Source organism: Calliphora vicina, chromosome 5 (assembly GCF_958450345.1).
Source record: "Calliphora vicina chromosome 5, idCalVici1.1, whole genome shotgun sequence".
Classification (NCBI taxonomy): domain Eukaryota; kingdom Metazoa; phylum Arthropoda; class Insecta; order Diptera; family Calliphoridae; genus Calliphora; species Calliphora vicina.
This window is the reverse complement of record NC_088784.1, coordinates 37,901,303-37,921,370: the sequence shown is the minus strand read 5'-3', so window position 1 is coordinate 37,921,370 and position 20,068 is coordinate 37,901,303. Positions and strand designations below refer to the sequence as shown.

At 29.3% G+C, this 20,068-nt stretch overlaps 1 protein-coding gene and 1 long non-coding RNA gene across 2 annotated transcripts in view; both read left to right on the top strand.

Moving 5' to 3' along the window:
* The window catches only part of Mmp2 (Matrix metalloproteinase 2), a 759,503-nt gene that overhangs the window by 636,215 nt on the left and 103,220 nt on the right, over positions 1-20,068 (top strand). The window lies entirely within an intron of this gene.
* On the top strand, positions 4,298-4,727 carry LOC135961020 (uncharacterized). Its single transcript, XR_010576596.1, has 3 exons — positions 4,298-4,342; positions 4,398-4,451; positions 4,509-4,727. It is a non-coding gene; the product is annotated as an uncharacterized LOC135961020 (long non-coding RNA).

The following is a 20,068-nucleotide window of genomic DNA, read 5'->3' as shown; positions in this document are numbered from 1 at the left end:
TTACAATGAATAAACATGAAATTAAAGATATGTTATCCTGAATGAGTGAGAATTCACAAATAGTACTTTTTCTTTCTTCTAATATTACTAGAAGCTTATATAGTCATGAGTGAGTGAAAATCCTTAAAATGATTTTCGAATATTTTATAATAATGAGGATTAGACAAATGTCTAATGTCGGTCTGAATTTATTAAACAATTTTTAACTCCGATCGAAGCGAACTGGCTCAGCTAGTATTTGACCAAATAAGCGCAACAGATTTTAAATTTAAACTATTTGTACCATTTTATATATTTCACATTGCATTGAAAATGTGTATAAACACTTTGTATATGTATTCTATTTAGAAACATACTGTATAAATAGGAAAATAAATGTTCATGGTATGTAAAACCAAATGACGATTTGCAATTGTCACCACAAAAACCTGAAAATCTCATACATATACGAATATACACACTTACACCCTCTACCCTGCAACCCTAAGAACTAGTTCCACATTGCCGAGTTCGTTACCAACAAATTATCTAACGTTGGTTACCATCAAAGCATTTGCAAATCTTTTAATTGGCAGCAATTCGCTATCGTGTTTAATGTTTCATATACCAGAGTATCACCATTTTGGGGTCTTATGACGCCGCCCCGTTTCATACTTCTGATATTAATCTTTATTTAAATGAAACTATACATATATCCAGATTTATTTTAAACTTTTTTTAATCATATATATAGAGATTACTCAAGTACTTATATTGAATTGTGAAATAAATAAAATATAACTCAAACACGGTGCAAAATTTAAATTAAATAATTTCTAAAATAAGTCTTTTGACCGCCAATGGATCGCTGCGGACAGGTAATATTAGCTGACTTTTAGTACATTACTTATGATAGGGTCATACATGGCATATATTTGACGAAAAAGACGTAACCGCTAAATAAAATATATTTAAATTTTTTTATTTATTGTCAAAAACTGCTTTTACTTAAGACAATTCAAAACAAATATTTCGTTTAATTTTATTTGATGCTGTTTGATCTTACAAAACACTTGTAAGTGTAAACACGTCAAACAAATTTGTGCTAAAAAAAGTTGTTACGCTTTTTTGAGTAAATATTTGAGATGTGTGGCCGTACCTTTAGACTACACTGCGGAACAGAGATTTTAGTGCCCGAGATTTGAACTACGTTTTGTACAAGTTGATGAACCTTCATTACTATGTTATACTTGTTTTTTTCCAGTCAGCTCGCGTTTTCGAAATATCGCGGTTTCTATATTTTCATTGAATACCCTATTTTTTAGTGTTTTTCTTAAAAATTTTGGGTAATGCAGCTAAGAATGTGAAATTTTTTTAGCATCCCAGCAAAAATTTTGTGAATTTTTGTAATGACATCTAGTTATTTCATGCATTCTTTTGTAAGGAGTGGTGGTTACCCAGCACATTATTTTATTTACTAGAATAAGTACTTATTTTTATGCAGGCTGGTAATGCACTTTTGCATTTAGCACAGCTATCTAGTGTGTTTGACTGGAAAACGGGAGGTTAGTGGTTCGCCACCTGTCAAAGCCATTAATTTTTTTGTTCATATCATATTCATTTATATGTTGATGTTAAAACTATTGTTAGCTTCCAATAAAATAACTCGTACATGGAGCAGTGAGTTAGCAGCTTGACTATCAAACACATGCAAATAATGTGACTGTTCGATTCCCACACAAGGCAATATTTTTTGTGTGTTTTTTTTTAGCTACATATTTTTGTTGTGAATTTACTACTTATTTCTCAACTGATTGTAAGTACATTTGTAAGCTTGACCCCTGAATTTTTTAAAAATCTCGAACAACGGTAAGTAGTTTTTCAGTCAAATAATAAGTAGTTATAGCTTTGCTCCAATTATACTTGCAGGCTTACTAGGTAAGTAAAGTTTTTGCTGGGATGAGGCTAGTCTACGTAAACATATGCTTCTTTTGAGTATAATAATCCTAATGGATGTTTTGGCATATTTGTCTGATCTTTCAGGAAAGTTGGAATTTGACTCTTTTAGCTTTATCCTTAATAAAATTGTGCCTAATTTAAATTTTAGCGAACAAAGTTTTTAATTAAAATGAAAAAAATTTAATGATATATTTAGATAATATCCAGAAATTTTACATCCTAAAAAACTATTTTTTTTATAAAGAAATTTTTAGGTAGTCATTAGTCTTATTTCTTAATACACATTTAAATCTAACTACAGCAATATAAGTACTTCATTTGACGTTTTTAAAATATTGCGAATTTTGTATTTACGTGATTTACAGCGTTTTTGGTGAAAATATTTTAAAATTTTTATTAAAAACACTAGTATTTTATAGAAAAAAAATTAATTTTTACAAACATATAGATTTAATTCTACATAATATATCTAGGAATTGTCTAAGTTGCGAATTTGAATACCAAAGTAAACAAAATACAATTGGAGAACAGTGTATGTAATTGATTTTCGCTGATCTTTTAATATATATTCGCCACAAATGTAAGAAAATATATTAGGACCTTTAACACAGCATCTCATCTTACTAGCCATAATGAAATAATATAACAAGAGAAATTATATTTATCAAAAGAAAAACAGGTGTAAAACATTCATGTTACGAACATTTGTATAATTTTTTTAATACGAAATACATATTAAAAATATTGTAAAACTTTTAGTATATGTTTAGTTTAGTATATTTTCAGCGAATTTTCAATATTTTTATATAAATTAGTTTATTGATATGTTTTTATTGTATATAGTGAAAAAATGTTGAACCCTTTTACCATAGGTCAAACTTATAAGAATGAAACTGAAAAAAGTCAATTTTCAACATCCTTGCGATATCACCAAAATATCCAGAAATTTAGATAAACAAAATTGATGTGAAAGAAAAGATAATTTTGTGTAGAATACCAGTACAAAAATGAATTTTTAATTTTAGTCTCCATTTATGAAATAATCAAACAAAGAGAGAAAAAAATACAGAATAATCAAAAAAATTAAAACCGCGATATCTTAAAAACAAGAGCTGTTCAAAAAAAACTAAAGATAGTTTTGACTATGAAATGTCCCATACATGTTTTATCAAAAACATTTTCCGTTACCAAACCAAAATGTCAATTTTGTTCCTCTGTGCTATCAAGACAAATTTCTATGTAAATTTTCATTTAAATATCTGTCATTCTGGAGTTAGTTTTTTTTCTAATATTACTGGCCTAGCAACCAAGAATATATTTGATAATAAAAATTCATAATTATTGTAATAAAAAACATTTCGACACCAAACATAGACAAATGTTATAAGTATTTCTTTTTATATATGGAACCATAGCTAACAAAATTAAATATGTTATTAACCCTTTGAACTGTGTTTCTATTACCGGGTCCTTGGGGACCAGCACCACTTATATTACCGACTCATTATACCTGAAAGGGATCAGTCGTCAAATCTGAATTGGTGGCATAGAAATGTCGATCAGGCTTGTTACTCTAATGGTACCAAACAGGTCACTCTTGATACTGGGACCTTTGTTTATTGGCCTAACATTGGCACTTATTCAAGGAAACAATCAACTACAAAAATTTACCTAAGATCTCAATAAATAACTTTCTAGAACATATGAACATCCAAGGAATGATTCTTAACACCGTTTAGGTAGGCTTTAAAAAAAATTTATTTTTAATTAAAAATTTTTTTGCGATTTTGATCTTGAAGATGAAGTTTTTTGATTTTATATGTTCACAATTTTTGTTCCCTATGACATGGGCTACAACTTTACTTCAGAGTGTAAATCAAAATTCCGAACTGTTTGCAAGATATGAGCCTGAGAACATTATCCCTTTTTTGCAAAAATGACACCGTGGCCCCAAATTTTTGGGGGCCCTTAAAAAAAATGTGCATGACTTTGGGCAAAACTGGGAGAAACGGGTCTTTTTTTTTTGGCCTTTGTCACATACTTGTGTCCGTATATGGTAATATTTCCATGACTTAAAAAATTACACACTGTGAAATCAAATTTAAGCAAAATCTGATAACGTTAAGGGATTACACAGTTGAAAAAAAATCCCATTATAAAAAGTTTTAGTCTTTCATTTACCCATTTCTGATATCGAAAAATGAATTAATTTTATAAAAACAAGCTGTAACTAGACGTTAAGCATTTTTAAAAAAGTTACAATTCCCTTATTTAGACTTGCGCCTTAGAGGGTTAAATTACTTCATGTGCAATATTAAACTCCAGACATTTCTTTTTAATGCAAGTTTTTTAGTCTTGGCACAAACTTGTTCAGTACTTATTTAAAAATAACCTTAACAAATGGGTGAGCGTAACCGTTGCTAAAATAAATCATAATTCTTATAATTTTTTTTCTTTAGGAAAATTTATAATTCCTGTGCTGTTTGCCACAATCACAATTTGTGCTGTTAACTGTAAGATTTAAATTGTTAATAATTTTAGTTAGGCTGTAGACTAATTTATTATTTTAGCCTATTTTTTGGACGATAAGGGTGTTGGCGTTTGTGAGACGGTAAAATGTTCGCTTGAAGAAAGGTGCACTTATAATCCAACATTGAAAAGGGAAAGATGTGTGGCCAAAAATAATGCACCGCCTTTAACTGTGGAGGAAATCGATAAGTTGATTGTATAAATAAAACTAATATAATTACTAAAATAATTACAATTATAGAAAAAACAAATAAACTAATATTTCGTATTAAATAAGAGCAACATAATTTCAAATATTAATAATACTGCAGGGTAGTTAAACCAACAAAATCGATTTAGAAAACTAACAAAACCAACTTCCATTACAAACATATGCCTAATATTTAAAGACTGGATGGACAATATATCCGATTTTATTTACAAAAGCACACTTTTACTCAATCCCATTTAAAAGGTACAGCTGTGTGATCATTGTTAGGAACCACAGGATACCCATAATGATGCTCATTCGATTTAGTTAAAATGTAATACATATTTCTCATTTTCTTGTTCATGTGGCAGCAAAGTTAAGTTGTTAATCTGCATGTATGTAAGCAGAAAAGAAAGGAATATTATTGTAGTACTTAAAAATTTGCCAATAGGAATGGAAATCTGTTAAAATTAAATAACACATGTTGGGTCTGATACATCATAATATAAACTATAACATCATCTTAATCACTGCCATGAATTCTTTAAAGGAGCTTAATATTCAATGACTCTAGTGTATCAGATCAGACTGAATTTAAGAGATAGCATCGGTTAAATTACACAGAGGAACAAAATTGACATTTTGGCTTGGTGCCGCGGAAAATGTTTTTGATAAAACATGTATGGGACATTACATAGTCAAAACTATATTTACTATTTTTTTAGGAGCTCTTGTTTTTAAGATATCGCGGTTTTATTTTTTTTGGTTATTCTGTATTTTTTTCTCTTTTTGTTGGGTTATTTCATAAATGGAGACTAAAATTAAAAACGCATCTTTGTACTGGTATTCTACACAAAATTATCTTTTCTTTGACATCAATTTTGTTTATCTAAGTTTCAGGATATATTGGTGATATCGCAAGGATGCTGAAAATTAACTTTTTTCAGTTTCATCCTTATAAGTTTGACCTATGGTAAAAGGGTTCAAAATTTTTTCACTATATACAATAAAAACTTATCAATAAACTAATTTATATAAAAATATTGAAAATTCGCTGAAAATATACTAAACTATTTGGCAAATAACTCAAAGTTTTATTTTTTTTAGTATTTTTCATATGTATTTCATATTAAAAAAACTATATAAATGTTCGTAACTTGAATGTTTTACACCTGTTTTTTTATAAATATAATTTCACTTGTTATATTATTTCATTATGGCTAGTAAGATGAGATGCTGTGTTAAAGATCCTAATTTGTTTTGTTACATTTGTGACGAATATATGTTAAAAGATCAGCGAAAATCAATTACAACACTGTTCTCCAATTGTATTTTGCTTACTTTGGTATTCAAATTCGGAACATAGACAATTCCTGGATATATAATGTAGAAATAAATCTATATGTTTGTAAAAATTTATTTTTTTCTGTAAAATACTAGTGTTTTTAAAAAAACATTTAAGATATTTTCACCAAAAACGCTGTAAATCACGTAAATACAAAATTCGCAATATTTTAAAAACGTCAAATGAAGTATTTACATTGCTGTAGTTAAATTTAAATGAGTATTAAAAAATAAGACTAATGACTACCTAAAAATTTATTTATAAAAAGAAATTGTTTTTTAGGATGTAAAATTTCGGGATATTATCTAAATATTTCATTAAATTTTTAACTAATTTTTGATTTTAATTAAAAACTATATTCGCTATATTGCCTTGAATGTGCAGTGATAAATTTTTATTTAAAATTTTCATAATGCACAATTTTATTAAGGATAAAGCTAAAAAAGTCAAATTTCAAATTTCCCGAAAGATCAGATAAATATGCCATAATATCCATTAGAATTATTATACTCAAAAGAAGCATATGTTTATGTAGACCAGTATCATGCTAAAAAAATTTCACATTCTTAATTGCATTACCAAAAATTTTGAAGAAAAACACCAAAAAATAGGGTATTCAATGAAAATATAAAAACCGCGATATTTCGAAAACGCGAGCTGACTGGAAAAAAACAAGTATAACATAGTAATGAGGGTTCATCAACGTGTACAAAAGGTAGTTCAAATCTCGAGCACCAAAATCTCTGTTCCGCAGTGTTATGTTTAAAACCACCATCTTAAGAAAACCCACAGAAAAACTCCAGCAGGGCACAGTGGTTTAGAAACGTTTTGTGTTTTTTTTAAATAATTCGGTATCTCGGGAACTATTGGAGATACTGCTACGAAATGGAAGCCAGGTCGTAGCCACTCAAAGTTGGTCACCTTGGTTCTCAAATTTTTTAAAAAAATCGCCAAAAATCCATTTATGATCTGAATGAGCTGAAATTTAAAATATGAAAAGTCCTTGAGAAGATCTACAATAAAACTATCCTTACATATGTAGGTTATCTCAATAATTAGTTTAATTATTTATTTTTTTCTTAATTTTGCTCGATCTTTATATAATTTTTTAGATATATTGGACCTATGGAGGGTCGAACTTTATTTTTTAAAATATCAGCTATATTCGTGATAAAATAAAATAAAAAAAGAAAAATTTTTCGGTTTGAGTAAAAAATTCTAAAAAGGCAAAGCAGCGATCCTCGAAAAACCTCCGTATTTGTATAACCCTATATGTTTCTTATATAATAACAAACCCTTTTTTACTATCACATGGTAAAAAAACGTCACAGTAGGCATTATTCTAAAAAAACTCAGTTTTTGGAAGACATTTTCCCCGTTTTAGGAATTTTGGTATTTGAAAATAAAAAATGTTAAAAATTATAATGCCATTGGTTTAAGAATATTTAAATCTATATTAGTGCCAAATTTTGTTATATATACCGTTAAACTTTTAAATTAATTAAAATTTTATATTTTTCTTCATGGAAAATCACCATATTATATTTTTTTAGTTTTTAAGATAAATGACGTCCCAAAAATTCATAAAATAACTTAATTTTACTGAAATATCAATCTTCAAGTCCTAAGGTTTTCACCAATATTCCATTGATTACGGCATTTTGTGCCAAGAAAGTGTCATATGCGGGAAGTCTTGCTTTACTTTTTTAATTTGAAAATATCCCGCGTATCCTATCATGACAACGCTCGTTTTGCCTGTCCAGATTTATAGTCCAGACATTGCCCCGCCCGACTACTATTTGTTTCGATCAATGCAGAACGCTCTCTCTAGGTTACGTTTCACTTTGGCATAGAGTATGTATCCGTTATTGGCTTAATTCGTTCTTGGTTTCAAAGGATGAGCAGTTCATTTGGCTTGGAATCCATTTGTTGCTAGAAAGAATGGAAAAAATTAATAAGTTTATATTGTACAAAATAAAAGCTAAACATTTGAAAAAATCCCATATTTTTAAGTCATACACCCAATACAAATTTGATGTAATTGAATAAATTTCTCGAAAATGTATATTTTACAAATTTTCACCGACTTCTGCATACAAATTGATGGCCTTATTGTATTTCAATATTTTTCTCAGTCTTTATATTATGTTTTTTAACTCAACTTAATATACTCTGATTAATATATTTATTTTTCTTGATTTGCAAATTTAAAAAAGTTAAATTGAAAACAGTGCTTCAAAATCATTTTAATTTTGGAAGATTTGAATTTAAATTCATGAAAAGTAACTAAGAATTGTGAAATTAAGATTTTTTTACCAACATTTCTTTTGTTTTTATAATGTTCATTCTCTGTAATGACATTCTCGTCCATTGGTCCATCAGTAAGTAATTAATTGTCATTGTTGCAACATGTCACCCATTTGAAACCCTCTTAAATAAACAATATTGCAGCACTAAAAGAAAAAATAAACACGATAAATGAACCTTTAAGCAAAAAAGAGTGTGAGACGGAAAGGGGAAGTATGCAAAGTCATTATTTGTGTTGTGTTGTTTGTTCTTATTTTTTGTTAATGGAAGAAATTCAATCGGAAAAGCCACACATTGCCAACATATCGTAACCTACAAAAACCCAGCAAAATTTTAAATAACTGTTTTATAAATTTTCAACCAAAATAAGGAAGCTCAATTTAAACATTTGTAATTTTTGTCTGGTATGTTGGTGAGCTAAGAAAAAAAATTATTTTTATTTGTTGTAGTCATCATCTGAATTAAATACAAATCTTTGTCTTTAACACCTAATAATTTCTTGTTAACAATTTTACTGGGTTTAAGAGAGATATTTGAAACATGACCAACACTTCTGTGGTTTCCTTTTCCATAGACATGCAATTGTTTGTTTGTATAGATGTGTGTATGGATGTGTTTGTGTAAATTATATTTACTTAACTTACCCCCAGACAACTCCACAACTACAAAGACTTTCAATTCATTCAGGAGAATGCCCAGCAGTTCTGGGTGACTGTCCCGATATAGTAAGTTGACCTATAACCTATAATTTTAACATGTGCGTGCCCTAAGGTGGAAGTGAGTTGACCGTACATAGATTACAAGTCTGATAGCTGGTTCAAAGTAATCAAGGCAGTTATTGAGACTAACTTCTGATCACTTCGCTAACTCCAATTAAAATATTTTGGGTCATTTGACATGTAAGTGCTCTTTGTAGTGCAAAGATAAGTCAATATTTTATATATCCCAGGTAATCTAGCGTGCAGTCAATTGTCACTTAAGTGTCTCTAAGTAATCTAGAGTGTAGTCACTTTAAACATTAATTCGTATATTTAAAATGACCCAAAAATATATAAATTGGAGTCAGCCAGGTGATTAGCCCTTAGTGGAAATGACTGTTTATAAGGGGTACATTGACTTCTTGTAAAACTGCTGGGATTTTAAATGGAATGGTAATTTGCTTGACCACTCGTTCTGTCACTTTACAATTGATTTTATGCGACAAATCTTCACATGTTCATACATAAGTATTGTTGTTTTTTTTTTGTTTTTTTCTGTTGTCTTCTTGATATTGCAACAAATACTTACTCTTTTATCCTGAATTGTTTTCTTTCAATTCTTATCAATTATCGATGAAATGTCTCAAATATCAACACAGCAGACTACACATGGCAGCAAGCAGCATATATAAAAGCTCGCAAAAACCGTATTGTACGGACTAGGAAACTTAATGCAATGTCATATAAAACCAGCACAGAAAACAAAGTCTGCTTGCTGGCAGCTAAAAAAAAAACTAAACAAAAAGAAATCAAGTAGAAGTAGTAGAAGCGACAATAGTGCCAAGACATGTATCAAGGGTTATTCGTATTTCGAACACATCATCTATATGCCAGAAAGAACAAATTGACCAGCCAGCTAAAAATTTACTCCATCATACATATAAACAACTCATACACACAAAAAAATATACAATACAAACACTATGGAGCAAAAGTGAAAAATTTTTGTTCAGTTTTGAATATTTTAAGCTCTAATTCAAATATAAATCCAAGAATTAAGACTTTTGTTTAAATATAAATTTTTAACATATTTCTTTAGTTGATGTAAAAAATAAACTAATTTAAAAAAAAAATAATTAAAAAAACCTTTTTAAAACAAATTTTTTTTTAAATGATCTAAAAAGAAGCGATTTGAACTGCCTGCAACCTGCAAAAAGTCGACTTTTCGAACTTTCGACTTTCGAGTTAATCGACTTTTCGACTTTTTTCGACTATTTTCGACTTTTTTCAACTTTTTACCATTTCTTGTAAAAAATACATGGTATCTACATTTGTTGATGCGCCTTTTGTAATGTTTAGCAATAAAAATGAAATTTATCAAGGCGATAATAGTTAGAATAATGTTGTAAGAATTTTGTGTAGAAAAAAGCTTTATTTTAAAAACATTTATTTATTTATTATTTACATATATTAGCATACACTACAAAAAATGCAAGTGCAATATTTTTTTTAACAATCTAAAAAATCGACTTTTATCGACTATTCGACTTTTTTCGACTTTTATCGACTATTTGCGAATATTCGACTTTTATCGACTTTTGAGATAACATAATCGATTGTTCGACTTTTTTCCGATCAAAAAGTCGATTTCGACTTTTCGACTTTTTTCAGGAAATAGTCGATTGTTCGAACAATCGACTTATAGAACCCTAATGTACATCAGTAGAAGCTTCTACTTATTAACAATGTTGATAGCATTCCGTTATTAGCATTGTTTGTAAGTAAGGCAGCACCAAATGTTTAAGCTGCTAACATTAACATCAAAAGCTTTTGAATAGTTTTGTCCGTTAAGATCATTGTAGAAGCTACACGAAAGATGGCACTGTCTATAAGTATTTGATTGAGGTTTCAGTCGTTAGTCAGTTTATTATAGACGCTGTTAGAGTAAACATCAACTGCATTACCATTGTATACTTGTACACTATAAAGTGTGTAATTTAAGAGCGTGTATTTCTGCGAATTATAAACGTGTATAAAAACACTGACAGTCACTGACAGTTGAATAAATTTAAATAAATATAGAGTTTTTTCAAATTTAAAACTACTAAACTGCTTTTATTAGTAAACAAAAGTATCCGGTTTATTTAAAGGAAATAAACCACAGTTTTTAAAAGGTAAAAACGTAACAATATTTAAAATTGCAAATAAAACTAGTAAGAGCTGTGATGAGTCTTGTATATCCGCCATCAGTATGTGACAATCAATCTTGGCTGAAAATGGGCGGAATTGGAAAAATGGGCGTGGCACCACCTATACCAAGTAAATAGTAATTTTCGAAAATCTAGTACTTTTATAGCTAGAGTCTTCTAACTCAAATAGGCTGGATCGAATCTTGACCACGATAACTAGGGGTAGCGAAACATATCGGGCTAAAGCTAGTTTTAATAAAATATATTTCGATAAATTATTATTTTGTGGTGTTGCAAAACTTTGTTGCAGTTTTCAATTAAAAATGGTAGCTATACTGTTTCTAATCATTATTCCGAGCAAAAAATTTTTTCGCAAACATGTTTTGCTTCGGAATCTTCAGATTCAGTAGCTACAGAATCTGAGAATGAGATTGAAGAAGAGACATGTGTGGGTAAAAGGGGTTACAAAAAGCCAAGAATGTTACCAAAGAGATTACAAAATAAGAAACAACATGATACTAGAGTAACTTCGGGTAATGTGGACTACAGTTTTGTTTTTTCTAAATTTTGGCCACAATATATATGGATATTAAAAAAGTTGTGAAGTAATAAATTAGCTAATGTATTCTCTAATTGTTTTTGCAGTTGAAAATTTTTTCCGTCAAAGGATAAAAAGTTTATGTGAAAATATTGTAAGGAACCCAAAAACCAGCATTATGGAGGGTAATATGGACCACTATATGAGGGTAATGTGGACTAGTATTTAATACATAAAATTCATGAACCAGCTAATCATGAATGATTAAAAAATTTAATTTCAATATATTTTTATTAATACAAACTAAAAAGTCGCGTTCTTGGCTTAGACAGATTGCTTACAAAGTACATAGTTATTGTCGGGTAATATGGACCAGTAGTACATAATCAAGTAATTTAAGTGGTCCACATTACACGAACTTGGGTTACAGTGGTAAAAAAATATTTTTACCTAATAATCTAAATTTGCTTAAATTCTTACCAAATATATGCAAAACTACGTGTCCACTTTAATTATATAAAACAACCAAACATTAAATTCTACCAAGTAACTGTACCAAATTTTGTTTCTTACTTGAGCCGAAAAAAATGTTGAGCACGCGCATTAATTTCAATACAAGAATAAAAAGCCAACATATCAATTACTCATGAAAGAAAATGTGCAATTGTTGTTTCAAACTAATTGTAAAATGTACGACAAATCAGTTTTATCATACCTTCAATAGTTTCTGAAAAAAGACACTGGTCCACATTAGACGCATAGTCCACAATACCCGAAGTTACTCTAGTGTTCAACCGTATACGAGTGGAACTAAAAAATGTCAAAATCATTGTGGCGATAAGTTCACCGCATCAGATCGGTTAGCAATAAATGAAAATTTTTGGGGTAGTGGTAACAAAATAAGACAAAAAGACTGGTTGCTTTCGTGTATCATACGAAAGTCCTTCCAAAGACGAAGAGGTGGTAGTAACAAAAGGCAATATACCTATAATTATGTTATTCATTTTAATGATAATAATATTAAAGTGTGCCAACAGTTTTTGCTGAAAACTCTTCACATATCACATAAAAAATTAAGATTGACTAGAAATAATGCAATTGGTTTTAAATTTAAAATACCACAAATCTATTAAAGATTCACTACCTGAAGTAGATCAAGATGACATTTAGTATTTACTTTAAAGATAATTAATTTTAAAACCATTGAACCATTACAGGATAACCATTATTAATATTTATGTAATTTAGAATGGATTAGCATTAATTTTCTACTATATGAACTTAATGTTAAAAACGTTAAATTTAATTTTTGTTATTTCTTATAAATTATAACATAAAGTTGTTTTTTTAATAAAATATAGGCTAGACATCATGACAGCAAAAAAGACGTAAGCGACATAAATACCCGTTATCGTGGAAATATATGAAAATAAATGCGATATATAGATAAGAACTAACAGTACATACATACTCAATTTCACGGTAATACTTCGACTTGAACCAAAGATATTTGAAAAAAACCTTCCCCTGTAAAATTTGGTTTTTGGCGCTTACGTCTTTTTTGCTGTTATGACTCGATATGGGTGATTCAATTATGTACCGATCCTCATAAAAGTTGGAAGAAAGATTTAAACTTTGTATATTATTTATTGAATAGTGAAATAGAAAAATTTTAAAATATTATACAAAAATGCAAAATCAAATGCGATTTGAAAATCGAAAAAAAGTTTAAATTGTATAAAATTATATACACATAATTGCCTATAACTATGAAACTACTCAAAGACCAGCATAATTTTTGACTCCATTTTAAAGGCAAAGATATTGTCCTCAAAATGATGTGAATAAACTTGTTTACTTCCAAAAGGTTAAGGTCAATATTCGATATTCTGTTTTCTATTTGCTTAAATTTTTATATAAATTTGTATGAAAAAACGTAATTTTTTCATACAAATTCCTGAACTAATCGAGTCTTTAAAATGGAATCAAAAATTATGTTGCACTTTGAGTAGTTTCAATGTTATGGGCAATGTTTAGACAATTTTAACAAATTTTTCAATTTTAAAATCGCGTTATTTTTGAAAATAATAGGGTTTTCGATAAAAAAAAGTAATTAATTTGAAAAAGTCAGAAGATGTCAAATCCAAATATAGCAGTTTTCTGTCCATTTTGATATGGATTCTCGGATTTACAGAACCCTTAAAGTTGATATTATTTATGATAAAATGCTTCTAGACACTATTTCTCGCCATTTGAAGTAAGTTATTCTGAACACATCAAGTCATTAAACTCAATTTTTTTTTTCATTATTTTCTAAAAACTGCCAAACTGAACATTTTTTAATTTCTACAAAAAGAGGTTTTTAATAATAAACAAATACAATTTAACTTATTGTACTATTAAATCTTATAAATAAAGCCGTAGTCATTTTTTATTAAAAGGTAAAAGGTGTTCACTTTTACTCCATAGTGTCAATATATAGAGAAAAGGTATTGTCCTTGTGCAATATGATGTCATGATTTAATGAGTACGAATTGCTTCCATAAGAAATCTGATCTAAATTGAGTAATTTAAAACTTTTGTCTTTTCCTTCATACACTCAAAATGAACAAGACAAAATACTAAAGAAATTTTATCTTAATTCAATTTGTTTTTCTTTTCATTTTTATTATTTACTTTAACACTTTCAAAATATTTTATTACAATACAGACTTTTAGACACAAAAAAACTTTGAAATAAATATTTTTTGAGTTCACTTCATTTAGTTTGGAAAGGAATTAATTGTTATATTAAATTTATGATAAATATTATATTTTTCCTTAATATTAATAAGTAAGAATAAACTGTAATGTGTGACTACTTTGGGATTTTGAGGATTTTAGAGTCATCTACATTATATGCAAAGCTGATTGAAATGGAAAATATGTATATTTACTTACAAAGATCTTTCTTTAATGGTTTTTAAAACCTAACTCTAATATTCCACTAAAAGAATATCATATAACATTTGTATATTTTTCTCAAACGCATTAACGATTTCCACCTTTTTCCACAGATTTTGACATAATTTTTCAAACTAAATAACCAAATCATATTCTACATGCTACATACTTATTTTGTGCTCAATTTGAAAAACAAAAAAAAGAACCGAAATAAATAGAAAAATCCCTCAACTGAATAAAATATTTGTGTCGTATTTTATTTTTCTTGGTTTTTTTTTGGTGTTTATCCACATTTTACCACCAGTAAATGTTACATGAAATATATACGACAGAGGAAACAACAAGAAAAAAAGTCAGCAAAAGAAAATAGCATTATGTTGCACATACGTGCACATACAGATGTACAAAGTTTATGTCTGATGTTGCAACAAAGCGATAAACTACAACTGCGAGTATAAAAGAATAAATTGTTGTATTGAATAAAAGAACAAAATATGCAGGAATATTACACAAAATAAATAAAATAAGAAAAGAAAAAAGAATGAACAAGTACAACAAAGTCATTACGTTAATAGTACAAGGAGTGTTGAAATACAAATACTACAAGCATGTAAAATACACACTCAAGCACACACGTATACATGTATGTGTTTGTGTATGTATATGTAGAGGGTAAACCTATTATCCCCCTTTGTGTTTTTGGTGAATGCGCTCAAATGTGCAACTTAATGGTAGAAATATTGGTAAAGCAGCTTGAGCTTAAAAAATAATAACTATTGTGGCAACAAACGTTTTATAAGATTTTAGCAAGGTTGGCGACCGCTAGTGTTAAACATTGAGATCGACTATATTTACCCTTAAAACAATTGAAATTATTTCATCTCTGACATTTTTGTTTCTTACCCTGTACATCTCTTTAGGGGGAAGAAACATACACAAAACTAGTTCCGGTTCTAGTTCTAACACTTTATATGATATTCCTGATCTCCACCGCCTAGAAAATATTATCCGTAAATCTCGAGATATTCAAGATCAGGGACTAAAAGTAGATTTGTAAACGAGCTTGTCAAGTATAGTAGGATTGCCCTTATTTGGAAGTTTTTTTTTATTTTCGATGCTCCAAGGTCTAATATTGTTCTCCGTTATCTAAGAACCAAATGATAAACGTTTGAGCAAATTCGGATAACGTTTAGATATTTAAAATTTTATTTGAAGTTTCGAAATTTGGGTCATTATAGCAATATTTTCCACAAAACTTAAGAATTAATCCATAAATGTTTAAATGTAAAATCAAACAAGTAAGGGTGTTATAGTCGGCTGCGATGAATCTTATGTTTGGGTATTTTTTTATTGGTTGTCAATACAATATTTGTTTGATATAAGGGTAAATTATGAACGGATCCTCCGTAAAATTGGTAGTAAGTTTAAGGTTAATATAAAACTTGTTTATGTCCAATTTCTTCACGATATTAATTATTATAACCCCCTTTAACACAAAGTCTGGTTATACAGTATAACTTGTCGGTTAAAATAATTTTTGTATGGAAACTGTCAGTTTAACTTAAGGTTCAAACATAACTATACATTGTGATAATGGGGGTAAGACAATTATAAATGTTCAAGAAATTATATGAGGGGGGACAAATGTTGCCCGTTTTTCGCAACATTTTCGGGGCACATTTGTTAGGAGGGGCTAAGTGAAATCAAAGACCGATATTTATTTTATTTATTTATTTATTTATTTACGAAAAACCAACCGAGCCATTAAGGCCATATATAGTTGGTAGACTAGCAAATATACAGTGGTGGTCAAAACATATGCAACCAGAAACAGAATTTTACAAAAGTGGTTTAAACTAGTTTAAGATGTAAACGAAAATATTCATTTGCTTATAATATTTTTTAATTAATGCTTTAAAAATAAGAATATGAAATTTAATTCAGAATTGTTTGCATTGAAAAGAAAAAAAAAATTAAAAAACTACGTATGGGTTGATATTTCATTGGTCAAAACATATGCAACTAATTGCTTTTAAAACATTTCTGTCTATAAAACTTAATATTTCGTGGCAAATCCTATATTTTCAATGACGGCCTTACATCGGCAAGGCAGTGAAGCTATCAAATTGGTAATAAAATTTGCAGGAATAGCGTTCCAAGCATCTACCAATCCTTGAATCATAATATCTGAATTAGTGCAATTTTCGGGGTCGATTCTTTGATTAACGATTTCCCAAATATTCTCAATGGGATTTAAATCTAGTAATTGTGGTGGCCATTCCATTACCGAAACTCTTTCTTGTGCTAACCACGATTTAACAACATGTGAAGAGTGCTTGGGGTCGTTATCGTGCTGAATAACTCATCGAAGAGGCATATTATCCTCAGAATTTGGAAGCATTACTCTTTCCAAGATGTCTCTATAGATAAATCCATCCATTATTTCATTAATTTAGAGCGATGGGACAACTCCAGCAGCAGAAAAACAACCCCCATACCATTACGTTGCATCCTGCATGCTTCACCGACGTTTTCCCTACGCGCAAAAACCGCTTATATCAAAACGTAATCAAAAGAAACGTTTGAAGTTTGCTATGGAGTATTTAAATTGGCCAGAAAACAAATGGACGACTGTCCTATTTAGCGACGAATCCGAATTTAATATCATCGGAAGTGATTTCATGTGTTACGTAAGACGACCACTTAACACGCGGCTTCAAGCACGATACTGTAAAAAGACACTGAAACATGGAGGATGCAACGTAATGGTATGGGGGCAGTTTTTCTGTTGCTGGAGTTGTCCCATCGCTCTAAATTAATGAAATAATGGATGGATTTATCTATTGAGACATCTTGGAAAGAGTAATGCTTCCAAATGCTGTGGATAATATGCCTCTTCGATGAGTTATTCAGCACGATAACGACCCCAAGCATTCTTCACATGTTGTTAAATCGTGGTTAGCACAAGAAAGAGTTTCGGTAATGGAATGGCCACCACAATTACTAGATTTAAATCCCATTGAGAACATTTGGGAAATCGTTAATCAAAGAATCGACCCCGAAAATTGCACTAATTCAGATATTATGTTTCAAGGATTGGTAGATGCTTGGAACGCTATTCCTGCAAATTTTATTACCAATTTGATAGCTTCACTGTCTTGCCGATGTAAGGCCGTCATTGAAAATATAGGATTTGCAACGAAATATTAAGTTTTATAGACAGAAATGTTTTAAAAGCAATTAGTTGCATATGTTTTGGCCAATGAAATATCAACCCATACGTAGTTTTTTAATTTTTTTTTCTTTTCAATGCAAACAATTCTGAATTAAATTTCATATTCTTATTTTTAAAGCATTAATTAAAAAATATTATAAGCAAATGAATATTTTTGTTTACATCTTAAACTAGTTTAAACAACTTTTGTAAAATTCTGTTTCTGGTTGCATATGTTTTGACCACCACTGTATATGTTAAAATAGGCAACTTAAATCAATATTACTGATAATTTCATTAATACATAAGAGGCTGACTACAAAAATGAATTGCTTATATGTACACATGCGTGTGTAAATAACTTCATATATGATAATATCTATTAGCGCTGTATAATTTTAAAATTCATTGCAATATTTAAGAAAATAGTAATAATTAATAATTAAGAAAAATGAAAAAAGTAATAATTACATTACATTAAATCACATTAGTGGATGCATATTCAAAAAGCTGCGTCTTAAATGTTGTAAATTGTATATCAAAACATCTAAGAACTCGAGGAAGAGAGTTCCAATGTTTAGCAACTCGCACATGAAAAGATCTTTCGTAGGTGGTTCGATTTATTATAGGAATTAGAATTTGAGGATTTCTGTCAGAATGCAAAAATTCAAAAGTATTTCTAACATATTCAGGGCAATTAGCTATTACTACCTTATAAAAGAACAATAACAAACGGATTTGAACAAAATTCATAAAAGAGCAACCCAAGAAATCTCTAACATACTCAGACACATGATCATGCATTTTTAATTGATAGACATAGCGTATTATTCTATTAAAAAGTAGTAAACACTTATTAAACTCCTGAGCATTACATCCAGAATAAACTTCAATACAATACAAAAGGTTAGACATTAGCAAAGAATGTGCAATAGTTTTTCGAATAGAAAGTGGTAAATACAAATTTAAGGAATATAATTTCCTTAGAGTAAAATTAATTTTAGAACTCAGAAAATTAATATGTTGGGAAAAAGTTAGATGTTTATCCAGCTGAATACCAAGACATTTGATGCATTCAACGAACTCAATAGGTTCATCATCAACTGCAATCGATAAATGCACTTCGGAACCATGCGGTTTAAAAAGCATAGCTTTAGTCTTTGCAGGGTTTATCTTCAGATTATTTTCTCTCATCCATCCAGAAACATTAGATAATATAAGATTCATATCATATTGAAACACATCAAGAAGCTGAAGATGACCAGAAAATAAAAGTTGTATATCATCTGCAAAGAGAAAAGCCTCACATTCAAAACCTTGTAGTAAATTAAAGAAGTCATTAATGTAAAGCATAAAAAGTAAAGGTCCTATAACTGAACCCTGTGGGACACCACTAGTTACAGGTAAACACGTTGAATTTGCATTACCGCAATGTACGTATTGGTGTCGGCCAGTCAAATACGAATATAGTAATCTACAGGCCGATACAGAAAAACCAAAATAAGTAGAAAGTTTCCGAATTAAAATAGCATAACTTACATTATCAAAGGCCTTAGATAAGTCAAGTGACATCAATACACCTACATTACACTTGTCCACTATATGCCTGACAGAATCGGTAAGAGTAATTAAAAGAGAAGTAGTGCTATAATTAACACGGAACCCGGATTGAAAAGGGTTCAACATTGAATTCGTATTTACAAATTTCATAATTTGCTCTTTTATTACATGTTCTACAATCTTTGACAATACAGGTACTAAGGAGATAGGTCTAAATTGATTTACAGAATCTTTTTTTCTAATGGGTATGACCTTAGTAACTTTCCAATCAGAAGGAAATAGAGACTCTGAAATAATATTATTAACCAAGAGTAAAAGTTGATCCAGGACAAAAGGGAGGATTAATTTAATAAACTTGAGAGGTAGACCATCAGATCCGGAAGCATTTGATTTTATTTTGGAAATAGCATTGAGCAAGTCTTCATGATCTATGTTATGAAAGGAGAAACGATTATTAGGAAAAATAAAATCAAAAGGGTCAAAAGAATCAACAGTCCTAAAATCCGAAAATTCCATGTTCAAAACATCAGGATCCAGATCCTCACTATGCTCAGATTCATTCAAACATCCATTTGATCGTAACAATCTCCACATACTTCTTGTATCAAGTCCATTTA